This window comes from Choloepus didactylus, chromosome 3, assembly GCF_015220235.1.
Source record: "Choloepus didactylus isolate mChoDid1 chromosome 3, mChoDid1.pri, whole genome shotgun sequence".
NCBI classification, from domain to species: Eukaryota; Metazoa; Chordata; class Mammalia; order Pilosa; family Megalonychidae; genus Choloepus; species Choloepus didactylus.
Window position 1 is genome coordinate 73,657,744 of NC_051309.1, and position 15,304 is coordinate 73,673,047.

At 35.7% G+C, this 15,304-nt stretch overlaps 2 pseudogenes; both read right to left on the bottom strand.

Moving 5' to 3' along the window:
* LOC119529484 overlaps nt 1-1,990 on the bottom strand; it is a 74,238-nt pseudogene extending 72,248 nt beyond the window's left edge.
* An 11,598-nt stretch (nt 1,991-13,588) lies between these two features.
* LOC119528650 lies at nt 13,589-14,818 on the bottom strand (annotated as a pseudogene).
* Nucleotides 14,819-15,304: the final 486 nt, after the last annotated feature.

Genomic DNA, 15,304 nt, shown 5'->3' on the forward strand with positions numbered 1-15,304 from the left:
GAATTCACAGTGGTATTTATAGAAATTTATCTCTTCCATTTGTCTCTGAACACAGACTTGAAGTCAAGATCCTTGTAATATTTAACTCAAACCTATTGTGCCTAACATAATCCTGAAAAACAGGTAGTGTTTAGTGATTGTAAATTATTTACTGTGATATCAATGCAGTATAAAGTCAGTCATGCCTAAAGCTAAGAATTTTGGATGTGGATTCCTTTGATATTAGTTCCATGAAACAACTTATCATTTGAAGGTCACTGAGTTAAATTAGGTAATATTTGTAGTCTCTATTATAATCCTTCCTTTGTTAGTTCATATCCCTAGGTAATTCTAAAAGATGACAGAATAAAAACCTACCTTAGATGAATTCAGATAACAGCTGGGTGCATAAAAATTACAAAGCCAAACACCTTTCAGTAGAAGTGGCAACCAACTTAAAGTAGGTAGAATTAATAAATCGCTGAAGAGAAAAATCAACTCTCTTTTACGACTTCCGGATGCAAAGTCTTTTAATAGTCTCTATTTAACTTTTGAGGGCTCTGTTAACACTCTCCCAAGAAATATAGTGCATCCATGAAACTCTTCAGTATGACCAGCCATGATGAAATAGTTGACATAAGATTTTCTGAAATTCCATCTAAAATTTATGAAATGGGTAAGAAGGACAGGTATAGTTTTACAAGAGAAATTGTTTAAAATAAAGAGTGAAACTTAGTGATTCTCAAACAATCTCAAAAGTTGTTAAGGAATGTTCAAGCAAAGTAAAAAATGTAGAAAATTAAAAATTACATTTTTAATGTAGATCATATTTCAGTTTATTACTGTATGCAGGCAAAGAGGTTATCTCACAGAACAAGCATTATAACTCATATTACCAAAAAAGGTATAATAGTGTATCTACAACCTATATGAAAATTCATATACTTATGTTTACTTATGTGTAACAAACAAAATCTCTTCATTAGATTAATATATTTGTGTGTTTTACATTTTGTTTTGTATCAAAGGCATCTGTTAAGTATAAGCAAGGTAACACAGAAAAGTTCAGAAGACTCTGAAGAAAGAGTAGGTATAGGAAAACCTTTTTGCCTCCACACCTGCAATTAGTTATTAATGATCATATCATTGGTATCACTTGAAGAGTTTTACAGGATAGACAGAATTTTAAAATGGACTTTCTTTCATCACTGTGGACTTTTCTTACACTTTGGTTGCTAGTTTAGAAAGAAAAGCAGAGTCTCTTACCTAATGCTTCACTGTAAAACTGATCCCAAATCTGAACATTAAGTTGCTGGAACAAGAAGTCAAAAAAAAGGGAAAACACCAGATTTTTCAACCTTTCCAGAAAGGTCATCTTGTCTTGTAGTACAGCCATGGGAACAGGCACATAGGAAGGTGGAGATGGAAGTTTTCCACAGTATTTCTCCAAAATGCCACCTACAGAAAACCTTAATGTGTGCACAAAGGGGATTGCAAGCAACTCAGCTACAAGCTCTCCACAGGGTATCACAGGATCTATAATCATTACATTGTAGTTAGTTTCCTTGAGATTATTCATGAGTGTCTGATTGTACACAACATTCTCACACACAAATTTCAGCTCTCCAGTTGACCGAAGGAGAAACTCTTGTAGTTTTATTGCTGCTTGCCAGTCTGACAATTTTGGCATGTCAGTAACAGCTTCATCCAAAAATTCTTTTAGTAAATTCTTAGCTCTTTCTCCATCATTTGGCACATAAACCACCTTGAAGTTTGGTGTGGAAGGCTTGTTGTGGTCAATGATGTTATTGTATGAAGGAACCAGCACCGTCACCTCATGACCCCTTGCCATGAGTTCCTCCAGAATGATCTTCATGTTGAGCCAATGGCTCATGTCACAGGGCCACACCAGGACCTTCCCACACAATCCACATCCAACACAGCACAGCTGCAGAAGCAGAAGAGCCAAAACCCACTTCTCGGTCACCATGACAGCAGCTCTATCACACACTGGTCTGCAGGCGTTTTTGTGCTGCTGGGTACAGATATAAAATGGCAGTCAATCAAAGGATAAATTAAAATTTAATTTCTAGAGCTACGAAAGGACGTTTATATGCACTGAACTTTGTTCGATGTTGTTTTTGGGCATGGCACAATCTGATAATTTCTGGCAGGGAGACTAGAAGCAAAGTTGACAGAAGGAGGATACTCAAAGTGAATAGAACAGCATGAGAAAAATAATGGTTTCATTAGTAGACACTAACTCGGTGTTTATGGAGTAGATGTTGATACAGGGGCAGTGAAGAAAAAGAAAGTTATTTCAAATAGCGTGCTTTGGAGAGCATCAATTTCTGTATTTTAGGCAGTGTTTTAATCTCTATAAAATGATGTCTACTCAAATTTTCAAATCAGGTTTGTAAGTTAACCATATTTGTTCTTTAATATAACTGTTCTGCCATCTAAATAGAATTTGAATGGTAGACAAGAGAACAAAAAATACTGTCATGTGTTAAAGAAATATATATCAGAAAAGCAAGATTTGATGAAAATGTCAGTGAGTAAATAATGTTGGTTTGTAAATGGAAAGCATAGAACAAGAATTCTTTGATGAGAAATAAGAGGTGAGAAATAAGGTAAAAGACATAGTAAGTGCTTTGGTTTCCAATTTGTGTAGCCAGAGAATTACAACGATTCTAGTAAAAACAAGAAACCAAAACGGAGGAGTTGCTGTGGAAAGATTTTTATTTGACGTGCAGTTTGTGGGTAATGATTAGACACATCTTGCCAGTGAAGATACCTATTTGGCAAGTTGTTTCAATTTCCTAACTGCTAAAAAATATAAAAAACAAACAAACAAACAAACAAAAAACACCATACTACACAATGGTTTGGCTTGGCTTACAAATGGGGATTTATTGACATTTATTGGCTTACAGTTTTGAGGTGAAGGAGGTCCAAAATTGAGGTTTTAGCAAGGTGATGGTATCTCCCAGGAGATTCTGGCATTCTGGGGTTGGCTGCTGACTATCCTTGTTCTTTGGCTTTTCTGTCACATGGTAGTGCATATGCTGACATTTTCTATTTTCTTTTGGTTCTGTTAACTTTTGGCTGCTTCTGGTGGCTTATATCTGTCAGACTTTCACTCTGCTTGTAAAGGGCTCCAGTAATACAGTTTAAAGCTACTCCTGATTCAGTTGGGTCATTGGATAATTGTAACCATACTTTGAAGTTGTCTTATCTACAAGGGGTCCACACCCACCAGAATTCACACCAAGACCAAGAACATATCTAAACTGGGCTACACAGTTCAATCCACCAAATCTATGAATACTTGAATCTTTTGAGAAGTATATTTAATAATATAGGTTTGATGTCCAGTCATCCATACATTTTTGAATCCACTTTAAGTTCCGCTCTAAATACATTATTTCATAACTTCAACAGACAACTTTTAGAAATTACTTGCTATTTGAAAAAGTTTACACTATGCACAGGACATAAAGTTACAAGAAAGATACAGTTAGAATTTAAAGTGGAAATATTGCAGACTATAATTCAGTTTACCAACACCTATTCTCCAAGTGTAATGGGGATGAGTCTTAGAAGATATGAATACCTAGAGAGGGGCAATCCTATGAATATGCTTGCTTGGTGGAGGAAGGAAATGATGAATAATGATTTAGCTTAGTCTTTAGGAGTGAGTATTTTAGCAGGTTGAAAAGTATCATTTGAGAGAAAAGGATTATTGATACATGTGTGTTTGTGTGTTCTAAGAAGCATGATGTAGGTTATATAAAGGACTGTATTTAGATATAAAATTTTGTGGAATAGATAAACTATTAAAATTTAAAATCATGACTTTTTAATATTTTGCTAAAAATAGATTTTATGGAAGGTGCAAGGTAAATCCAAGGTCAGGGATTAGAGAGCAACAATGTATTTCATCATTATATTTTGCATAATATCTGATGTCAACTCTGAGTAGAGATAAATACAAAAAATTACAAATGGGAAGACAGCAGAGGACCATATCAAAAAAAAAAAAGAAAGGAAAAAAGGAAGAAGAAGAAGAAATAGAAGTTGAAAGTCCTTTTAAGAGGATAAGTAACTCAGAAGTGATAAGGAAAAAACTGATAAATTTATATTCATAGTTTTATAAGTTTTATGGTATGGTATAATAGAATTTAAACGAACCAAATGTTGAAAGACGCATAATGAAATAAATCTGCCATAAATATAATAGTATAAGGACTTATTTGTTTTATTTTCCTGACACATAAAAGTTTTACAAGATACTTTACCAAATTTTAAAAAGATGAAAGATTCTAAAGGATATTTCAATAAAATAAATACAGTTGACAAATAAACTTATGATTTAGTAAATGCAATGCAAAAACCAAGAAGATACTTTACTTATCCCAGTAGCAAAACTTACTGCTAGAAAGAATATGGGTAAATAGACAGTGATGAGCAATGTGGGCTTTGCAATATTCTCCAAAATTAAAAATGCACCCCTTTTCAAGGAAACTTTTGAAAACATACTTCTGCCAAATAAGAGGTGGAAACAGAAAAACTTAGAAAGAAGAAGACTGTTTTCCTAGGAGACAAAGGAATTGAGGGATCTACTGAAGAGAGTGGAAAAGGTTACATCACTCAATGCAAGCTCTGCATCAGCTCTAGATAGCACAGCCCCAAATGGACCAGGTGCAGGGAGGTCTCAGAAAAGAAAACCTTGGGAAAATAAGACAATGGGAATAGATATGCTGTGGCATTTTGGAAAAATAAGTATATATATGTATGTATACATATGTATATATCTATACCTGTTATCTGTATCTATATCCAATGTATATATACATACAGAGAGATGGAAGAAATTATTTTGCTGAAAATTCAGGCATAAAGGAACAAAAAGAAAAGCAAAAATTTTATGCCATTGGAAAATCAATCATGATAAAATATTTGATTCTGGTTTGAAAATATGTGTAACATCTTGATATAAAAATTTATTATTTTTGTTTCTAAGAAACAAACATAATCTGAAAAATTATATGATTTTTAGACATGTAGCAAAGATTTTTAATTATTCTGTAGTTTTCCTTCCATGTTTATAAGATTTTTAAAATACGTTTTAAATCATGTTTAAATATTTGTTAATCTATTCTTTTAGGTCTTTGCCTGTTATGTCTTACTGTATAAGAAGGTTTTCCCTTTCTCCATTGATGCATGTATTCTTCTATATGTTCTTTTTTTTTTATTAGAGAGTTTGTGGACTTACAAAACTATCGTACATAAAATACAGGATTCCCATATACCACCCTATTATTAACACTTTGCACTGATGTGGCGAATTTGTTACAACTGAAAGCACATTTGTATAATTGCACTATTAATTACAGTCTATGGTTTAATTTATTGTTCACTTTTTTGTAGTGTGGTTTCTTGGAGTTTTGAAATTTTTATTTTATTACCATATTTGCATCCTAATATTTCCCCTTTAGGCCACATACAAATATACATTTCAGTGCTGTCAATTACATTCACAATATTGTGTTACTATCATCACCATCTGTTACCAAAACATTTCCTTTACTCCAAATGGGAAATTTTTACATTTTAATCCTTAACTTCATATCCCCTAGTCCCACCCCATCCCCTGGTAAGCTATATTCTAGATTTTGACTGTATTGTTTTGCTTATGCTAATTATTTCATATCACTGAGATCATAACATACTTGTACTTTTGTGTCTGGTTTATTTCTCTCAACACATTGTCTTCAAGGTTCATCCATGCTGCTGCATGTATCAGAAATTCATTCCTTTTTACAGCTGAGTAATATTCCATTGTATGTATGAATCATATTTTGTATACACATTCATCAGTTGCTGGATAATTCAGTTGCTTCTATCTTTGGCAATTGTGAATAATGCCACTATGAACATCAGTGTGAAAATATCTGTTGTAGTCCCTGATTTCAATCCTTTGGGTATATACCTATTAGCGGGAATGCTGTATCACATGGTAAGTCTCTGTTTAGCTTCCTGATGAGCTGCTAAACTGTCTTCCACAGTGACAGCTCCATTTTACATTCCCATCAGCAATGCATGAGTGTTCCTATTTCTCCACATTCCCTCCAACACTTGAATTTTTCTTTTTTTTTTTTTGATTCATAGCAGCCATTCAGCTGGGCATAAAATATTGTCTCATTGTGGTTTTGATTTGCATTTCCCTGATGGTTAATGCTGTTCAGCATCTTTTTGTTCACTTTTGACTATTTGTATATCTTCTTTGGAGACCTCTCTATTCAAGTCTTTTGCCAATTTTTAAATTGGTTTGTCTGTCTTTTTGTTGTTGACTTAAAGGATTTTTTAAATATATTCTGGATTTTTCATCTTCATTCAATATGTGGTTTCCAAATATTTTCTCCCTTTGTGTAGGTTGTTATTATACTTTCATGATAAATTTCTTTATGTCACAAAGTTTTCAATTTTGATGAAGTGCATTGAACTAGTTTTTCTTGTTGCTTGTGTTTTGGGTGAAAAGTCTAGGAAACCATTGCCTAACACAAAGTCCTAAAGATACTTCCTTAGATTTTTTTCCCAGGGGTTTGATAGTTCTGGCTCTTATAGTAGGTCTGTGATCAATTTTAAGTTGATTTTTGCATAAGTTGTGAGGTAAGTGTCTGCCTCCTTTCTTTTGCAAATGGAAATCCAACACCATTTGTTGAAGAAACTTTTCTTTACCAATTAAGTGATTTTTGCCCCCTTGTGAAAAGTGTAAGGGTTGACTTCTGAGTTCTCAATTCTGTTCCATTGGTATATATGTTAGTCCTGATGCTAGTACCCTGATTTGATTACTGTGACTTTGTAATAAGTTTTAAGATTAGGATATGTGAGTCCTCCTATTCATTTTTCTTTTTTAAACTGGGTTTGTCTATTCTGGGTCATTTAAGCTTCCATATAAATTTGATGATTGGCTTTTCATTTCTTCAAAGAAGGTTGTTAGAATTTTGATTGGATTGTGTTGAACCTATAAATCACTTAGTATAAGACTGACATCTTAACCATATTTAGTGTTCCAATCCATGAGCATAGAAATTCCTTCCATTTGTTTAGGCCTTCTTTGATTTCTTTTAGCAATGTTTGTAGTTTTCTGTGTATATGTCCTTTATATGTTTCCTTACATTTACTCCTATATATTTGATTTATTTAGTTGCTATTGCAAACAGAATTTTTTTCTTGATTTCTTCTTCTGTTTGTCAATTACTTATGTATAGAAACATTACTAATTTTGGGGTGTTGGAATCTTATACCTCACCTTTTGCTGAATTCAATTATTAGCTCTTGGATCTTTGTTGTTTTTTTCCAGGATTTTTTTTATGTCATCTGTAAATAGAAAAAGTTGCACTTGTCCTTTTTCCATTTGGATGACTTCAACATCTTTTTCTTGCCTAATTTCTATGACTAGAACTTTCAGTGCAATGTTGAATAATAGTGGTGACAGTGGGCATCCTTCTCTTGTTCCTGGGCAAACAGGTAAAGTTTTCAGTCTTTCACCAATAAGTAGGATGTTAACTGTACGTTTTTCATGTATTTCCTTTATTATGTTCAGGAAGTTTCATTCTATTCCTAGTGTTCAAAGTGTTTTCATCAAGAAACGGTGCTGGATTTTATTAAATGCTTCTCTACATCAATTGAGAAAATTGTGTTTTTTTCCCTTCATTCTGTTAATGTGGTATATTACATTAACTGATTTTCTAATGTTGAACCACCCTTGCATACCAGGAATAAATCTAACTTGATCATGGTGCATAATTCTTTGAATATGCTGTTGAATTAGATTGTTTTTATTTTGTTCAAGATTTTTGCATCTATATTCATAAGAGATATTTCCCTTTAAGTTTTTCTCTTGTGACATCTTTATCTGAATCTGGTATGAGGGTTATCTTGGTCTTATTACATGAGTTTGGGAGTGCTCCCTCCTCTTCAATGTTTTGGAAGAGTTTGAACAGAATTTGAGTTAAGGTTTGTTGGAATGGTTGGTAAAATATCTCTGTGAAGTCATCTGGTCCAGTGCTTTCCTTTCCTGGGAGTTTTTTGATAACTGATTCAATCTCTTTACTAGTTACAGGTTTCTTAAGATCTTTTATTTCTTCTTGAGTCAATGTATATACTTTGTGTGTTTCTAAAAATTTGTCTATTTCATCTGGGTTATCTAATTTATTGATGTAAAATTGTTCATAGTACCCTCTTGAATTCCTTTTTATTTCACCTACTTGGTAGTTATGTTATCCTGATTAATTTCTGTTTTTTGTTATTTTTGTCCTCTCTTTTTCTTTGTCAGTCTGGGCAAATATCTGTCAATTTTATTGGTCTCCTCAAATAACCAACTTTTGGTTTTGTTTACTCTGTTGTTCTTTGATTTCTTTTTTATTTACCTTCTCTCTAATGTTTGTTATTATTTCCTTCTGCTCATTTTGGGCTTAGTTTGTTCTTTTCTAGTTTTCCAGCTTTAAAGTTAAGTATCTGTGCCAGTTTGGATATATTATGTCTCCCCAAAGGCCATATTCTTTAATGAAATATTATGGGGGCAGACATACTAATCTTTTTTATTATGGTGTGACCTCTTCATTGAATGCTTCCATGTAGATTTGACTCCCCCCCCCCATTCAGGGTAGGTGTTGATTAAATCACTGGATTACTTAAGAGAACTCTAGGCCTTGACACTTGCTGATGCTTAGAGATGCTTAGAGTTGCAGGCAGAAAGACTTTTGGAGAAGTTAAGGTAAGAGATGGAACCGGAGTTTGACCCAGAGAAGCTAACAGAGGATGCCCAGATTCTTAGTGAAAAAGCCACTGGAATCAGAAGCTGAAAAAAATGCAACCCAGTAGGAAAGGACCAGCAGACCCCCCGCCATGTTTCTTCCCAGCTAGCAGAGGTGTTCCAGACACCCTTGGCTGTTCAGTGAATGTATCCTCTTCTTTGTGCCCTAATTTGGACACTTTTATGGTCTTAGAACTGTAAATTTGTAACCAAATAAACCCCCTTTAAAAAAGCCAATCCATTTCTGGCATTTTGCATAACAGCAGCTGTAGCAAACTGGAACAGTCTCTGCTTTAAAATCTTTCTTCTATTTTAATGCCAACATTTAGGCTAGAAATTTCCATCTCAGTACTGTCTTTACAGCATCTCTTACATTTTTGTATGTTGTGTTATCATTTTCACTTTCCTCAAGATATTTCCTGATTTCTCCTTTAACCCACTGTTTGTTTAAGAGTATGTTATTTAATTTTCACATTTTTAAGGTTCTCCAATGATCCCTCTAATACTGATTTCTAGCTTCATTCCATGGTCATCAGAGAAGATACATTGTATGATTTCAATACTTTTTTAGTTTATTGAGACTTGTTTTGTGACCTAAGAAATGGTTGATCATGGAGAATGATCCATGTACACCTAAGAATGTGTAATCTGTTGTTGTTTGGTGAAGTTTTCTATTCATATCTGTTATTCTAGTGGGTCTGGATTATCATTCAAGTCTTGTATTTCCTTATTGATCTTCTGACTAGATTTTCTGTCCATTATGAAATTGACATACTTTAATATTCTACTTTAATGTAGCACCATCTATTTCTCTCTTCCAATCTGTCACAATTTGCTTCATATAATTTGGGGCTCTGCTGTTAGGTGCATACATATCTATAATTGATACATGATTGTTACATCTTCTCATTGAATTGACCTCTTTATCGGAATATAATGTCATTTTTCCCCCTGAAATTATTTTTGACATGAAGTCTATTTTATCTGATATTAATTTAGGCTCCAAAGCTCTCTTTAGGTTACCACTTTCATGATATTGTTTCCCGAACTTTCACTTCAACCGATTTGTGTCTTTGAATTTAAGGTGATTCTCTTGCAGATAGCATATCACTGGGACATACTTTCTTTTATTATTATTATTTTTTTTTTTTTTTAGCCAATCTCTGCCTTTGACTGGATAGCACAATCTGTTTATGTTTAAGGTCACTGATGATAATACAGGAATTTCTTCTGCCATTTTGCCATTTATCTTTTGTAAGTCTTATACATTTTGTATCTTTAATTACTCTGTTAATTCCTAATTTCATATTTATTTTATTTTTTCTGTTGTACCATAATGAGTGCCTTTTCTTTCCTATCTCAATTTTTGTTTATTCTATTTTCCTTGTGGTTACTTGGTGGCTAAAATTTAATATACTAAATATTTAGCAATCATATTTGGTTTGATACACTTTGATTTTAATATCATGCAAATATACATTTTCCATATCCCTCTAATCCCATCTGTTTTGTAATTGTTATCACTGATGTCTTTGTACATCATATGTCCCAAACCACTGATTATCAATACTTTTATGCATTTGCATTTTAGCACCTGCAGGAAGTAAGAAATGGAGTTACATACCAAACAATGCAATACAATAATACTGGCATTTATAATTATCCAAATGATTACCTTTACCAGAGGCCTTTATTTCTTTCTTTGAATCATTGTCTAGTGTCCTTTTCATTTTGTCTGAAGAACTCCCTTTAATATTGCTTGTAGGGCGGGTCTTGTGGTGATGAACTCCCTTAGCTTTTTTTTTTTTTTTAATCTGGTAATGTCTTAATCTCTCCCTCATTGTTGAAAGAAAGTCTCACCATGTAAACATTCTTGACTGGCAGTTGTTTTAATTCAGCACTTTAAGAATTTCAACTCACTGCCTTTTTTTTTTTCCCTGAGTGAAAACAGGGTTTATTAATGAAGAGAAATGTTTCATTAATACGTTACTGAACAATACTCTGAGCAAGCAGATCCTGTCCATTAATCTGTTCTTTACAGAAATTTATTTAAGTCCCTCCTAAAATCCACAACCAGCCTCATATTAAGGAACACTTTTAGAATGAAACAACTTCACCCACTTCCCCACTCAAACTTTCAAATAAACATTTTTTAAAAGTATGAGAAGGGTAGGAGGAATTGGCAGTCAGCTCTGATTTTCCTTGTTTTGTAATACTAAAATGTATCCACATCCACATATTAGATATTAGCTAGGTACACTCAACTCAGTGTTGATGAAATGCCAAATATCCTTCCAATGGCTGGTTTTGATTATAATAGTGCTAGATCCTAATAAATAAAACATAAGGAGGACAGTGTTATAAAACTTTAAAAAGATAGCTACCCCATTTTTCTAACAGTACTGTTTGTGAAATTTAGGGCTATAAACTTATGGTTCCTTTCTCCAAGACTCACCTTAACAAACTTTTCCAGGTGAATCCAATCCTGACTCAGGACATAAATCTGTATTCTCAGTGTCATGTCATGCCATTCTACTAGCAGAATTCTAGCTTTAACTTAATGGATCTGAACATTTTTTAATATCATGAATTTGAAATTATTAGGGAGACAAATGATATATTTTTGGCAATATTTTGAAGAAAGAGTGAGGCATTTTTCAAAGTAGCTTTCCCACCTGTTTTTTTTTTTTTTTCTTTAGCAGAATCTTCTTCCTTCAATGTTATAAATGAAGTTACCAGTTTGGGAAGTTTTGACTTATTCCGGTGTGGCACACTGTGTGGCATCATGATTTTGAAAAGACACTAATTCACAATTTAGTCCAAAACTAACAATTTACCAAGAACAGAGCTGACATCTTTCCTACTGTCTTGCTCTAGCTGTCTACCAGAAGCTGTAGGATAAGCACTACCCAAAGTATTCTCAAGCTGAATTGTGCATGTCCCTTGAAGCACATAGCAAATGACCTGAAAATGGAAATCAATGCCTCCTTTTGTTAATATTCCCTCAGTTTTGTGCTAATATCTGTCTTCTTAAATTCAATACCCCTTTTAAAACTCAGCCCATGCCCATCTTAAAACAAATATGCAAAGTACAAAAGTACACCCAATTTTATGCTATTTTAAAGTCATTGCAAGTTACTCAGTTATCTTCCAATAGGAGAAAATTAGGGCATATATCCTAAAGTTGCTTTTTTTATTTAAAGTGTGGTTGCATAAAATTGATCTCCAATGGCTGAAATAAAATTTGTTCAACCACATTATTTAAATATTAGTCTCTGTTGGACAGAAGTACAAAACTCAAACAGCACCCAGACAAGATGCAGGACAGAAACACATGACTCTGAGCACAGGTGAGTGGGTGCACCAGGCATGTTGCTTTCTGGCCTGTATTTCATTGTCACTGCTTACATGTCAAATCACTTTGACAGAACACAAAAATGAGCTTGTGATTTAGCAGCCTAAAATCTGAATGTACTAAGAGGTGGAAGGAGAGGACTACATCATGGGTTCAGAACTCCATCAGAGACTGAATAATGAGATCAGGGTTTGATTAAATCAAAATCTGAAGGCACCTCATGGTAACCTCCTTAATTTCAAGGCCCAGAAGGATTAAAATCTTTGTTTCCAGTCTTTTGATGGCCCAAATCGTAAGCCACCAGCAGAACGTCCACTATCATCTGTAGGAGTGACCTGGCTTTTCTCACAAGAAAGGACCAGACAGGGTTGTCAATCTCTTGGAAGCAGTAACTTCACTGACCCCTCCATTGTGTCTCCACTAGGCACAAGTGCCTTAAAGGCAGAAGTGGAAATTCAGTTCAGTAGAGAAATGAAGAAGGCAGAGAACACAGGCAACCTGACTCTTGCTCAAGGTATTATTTCAGCTTGCTTTGTTAATTAACAAAGGATTTGCTTGCTTTGGGCAAAAGGAAAAAAAAGTCTCCATAAGAGAATCATGCTTGGGATGTACAATATTTTCTTTAGAGATAATTATTTGGCTAATTTGGACACAACTGTGAGAATGCAGATTTTACTTACATACAAAGACATCTTTGATTTTTACATACCTGAAGAACCCAAATTCAGGGAATCTGTTTTCACTAATGGTCTCAGTATACAATTCAACTATCTCCCTGGTTCTGTAGATCAAGTGTGCCCTTTCTTTTCTTTCCTCCTCATCAGAAGCACCACTAGCCAACTGCTTAAAAGCCCAAATGCCTTCTCTGCTTTTGCCCTCCTCTCCAGTGCTATCCTAAAACATGCCCACTGCAACACAGAGTGCTCTTTTGGCTCAATAGAATGCAAGGTTTTATTTGCCACCACTCCCTAGGAGGCAGTAAGCTTTCCAACTTGACTAGCCATGGTAAAAAATGACACAAGAGACTGTAAAGTGTTTTCAGGAAATCCACACATGTGGAGAAAGGACTGTAAGGTTTAACTCAAAACACACACTCCAGAAAGAATGCCAGCATTAACCTATCCAATGGCATTTCTCTGCTTGTCCTTTGGCATGAGAAATTAACACTAACCATGATGCCCATTGCTAGAATGGGCAGATGATGCCAAGGAAGTCAGAAAGTGATTCAGCAGGAACATCTCTGTGGTCTGAAACTTGTAGTCTTTGCTTTAGTTTCTGCTACAGAAAACACCAAGGACATCCAAGGCCATCCTGTCCCCTATCACCACAACTTGCAGCTGGCCATTTCCAATCCATCTGTTACCATTTAGAATTGATTGTGGTGTTTTTCTGTCTTTCTAAAAGAAGCTTCACATATTCTGTGTTGAAAATTACAAGTGGGAGAGAGGCATCCCATCTTCCACCAACACAGAATCCACCCCAAACTGGTCACTGCACTGCTTTGCAGTGGCCAGGATGCTCAGGAGCTGTGGGTCCATGGGGTCCAGATGAGGCCCAGAGAGCACTGGAGTGATGGGGTCATGGGCCATGGCAGATTTTAAGGCAGACTTCAGCACACTGTTCTTTAGGTAGTTTACTCTGTTTCAAGTAGAAACTTGAATGATATAACACTGACAGAGAGGGGCAAGAATGTTTCTCTTGTCTAGTGATGGGTGCCAAATCTTTGGGAAATATCAGGAAGGATGAGCATACTATCTCCTTCATTATCTTGAAAGATCTTGTGTTGATGATGATCAGCAATGCCAATCAGGTAATCAAACATGGCTATGTCGATGATGTCCAGGAGGCATGGGCTAGAGTCATAAGGAGACATTTTCTTCACAGCACTGCAGTAGTTCTCATCATACTCCCACCTAGACAATTTGCTCCGTCTGTGAGTTCTACCCCATTGGTGTCAGTGTTTCTGCAGAGGCCACATATCTGGAAACCAGAGTGTGACAGATCCCTCCATTGTGTCTACACTGGCACAAGCTGGCTCTATATCTTGGCAGTAATAGCACTTCCCATAGAAGCAAATATTGTTTCCTACAGTTAAGAATGTGCTCAACAGCTGCTCTATGACAATAGACTTGATCTCTATCTGCAGATTAGCAAATCTGCCAACCACCAAGGGGGCTCAGCAGAAGCCCAGAATCCTATCCAAATGAAGGCTGCTACCTCTGCATTGTGTCTGTCTTAACTGGCATATGGTTCCCCTTCTACCACATAGTCTTGGCTATACTGCTTAGGTTTGAAGACAGTTTTCTGACCTCCTTTGAGTATCAGTAAGATTTTCAGTTGTGTCCTTTTATAAACCACATCAGTTTTAATGATTTTCTTAGCGGCCATGGCATGCATGATTGCCCCCAGTTCTGGTGTCTCTTTGGGGTGCACTTCCTGGGGAACCACCTATTGGGCTGCAATCTCACAGAGAGACCATAGGGTATGATCCAGGTTGAGCCACACAGCTCTACCCACAAGCCAGCCATCATTCAATGAAAAGTACTCTGGTCCTTTCACTTGGCAGCTAATGTATCTAAACTATCAATCAGAAAACCTTTGGTGAAGATGAAGATGAGAAGGATAATTGCTGACATCATGACTCACTGCTTCAGCTTCATGTTGACCTCTTTTCCTTTGCCCCTGACTCAATCTCTCACTTATCAAGGAGAGCAGGTGGTGATGTTAGCAAGGAGATTCCATGATCATACACACTAGCCCATGTCTTCTCAGTAGCACCTCCTGCAATTCCTGCCAGGCCATAGACTCACTGCATGGCCACTGCACTGTGCAGTGTGGCATGGCTCCCAGGGACCCCCATCACCTCCACTACTGCTGGGAGGGGGCAGCTGCCCACTGTGTTCACTGACCCCAGCTACCACTGCCAATGTGGCTCCTGCCCACACCTAGCACAGTCATTCCTTGGCTGCCTCTCCCAGTGCTGAGACACAGCCATACATCATGCCAGATTTTTGCCAGCAAAATGAAGGCACAGGATCTCAGTAGTTTTCAGCCACAAAATTCAGACACAGCTTGTGCTAAGAGGCAAAAGAGCTTCTGAGGACAATTAAGTCACAGAACAGCACCAACTGCTGAACAGACCACAA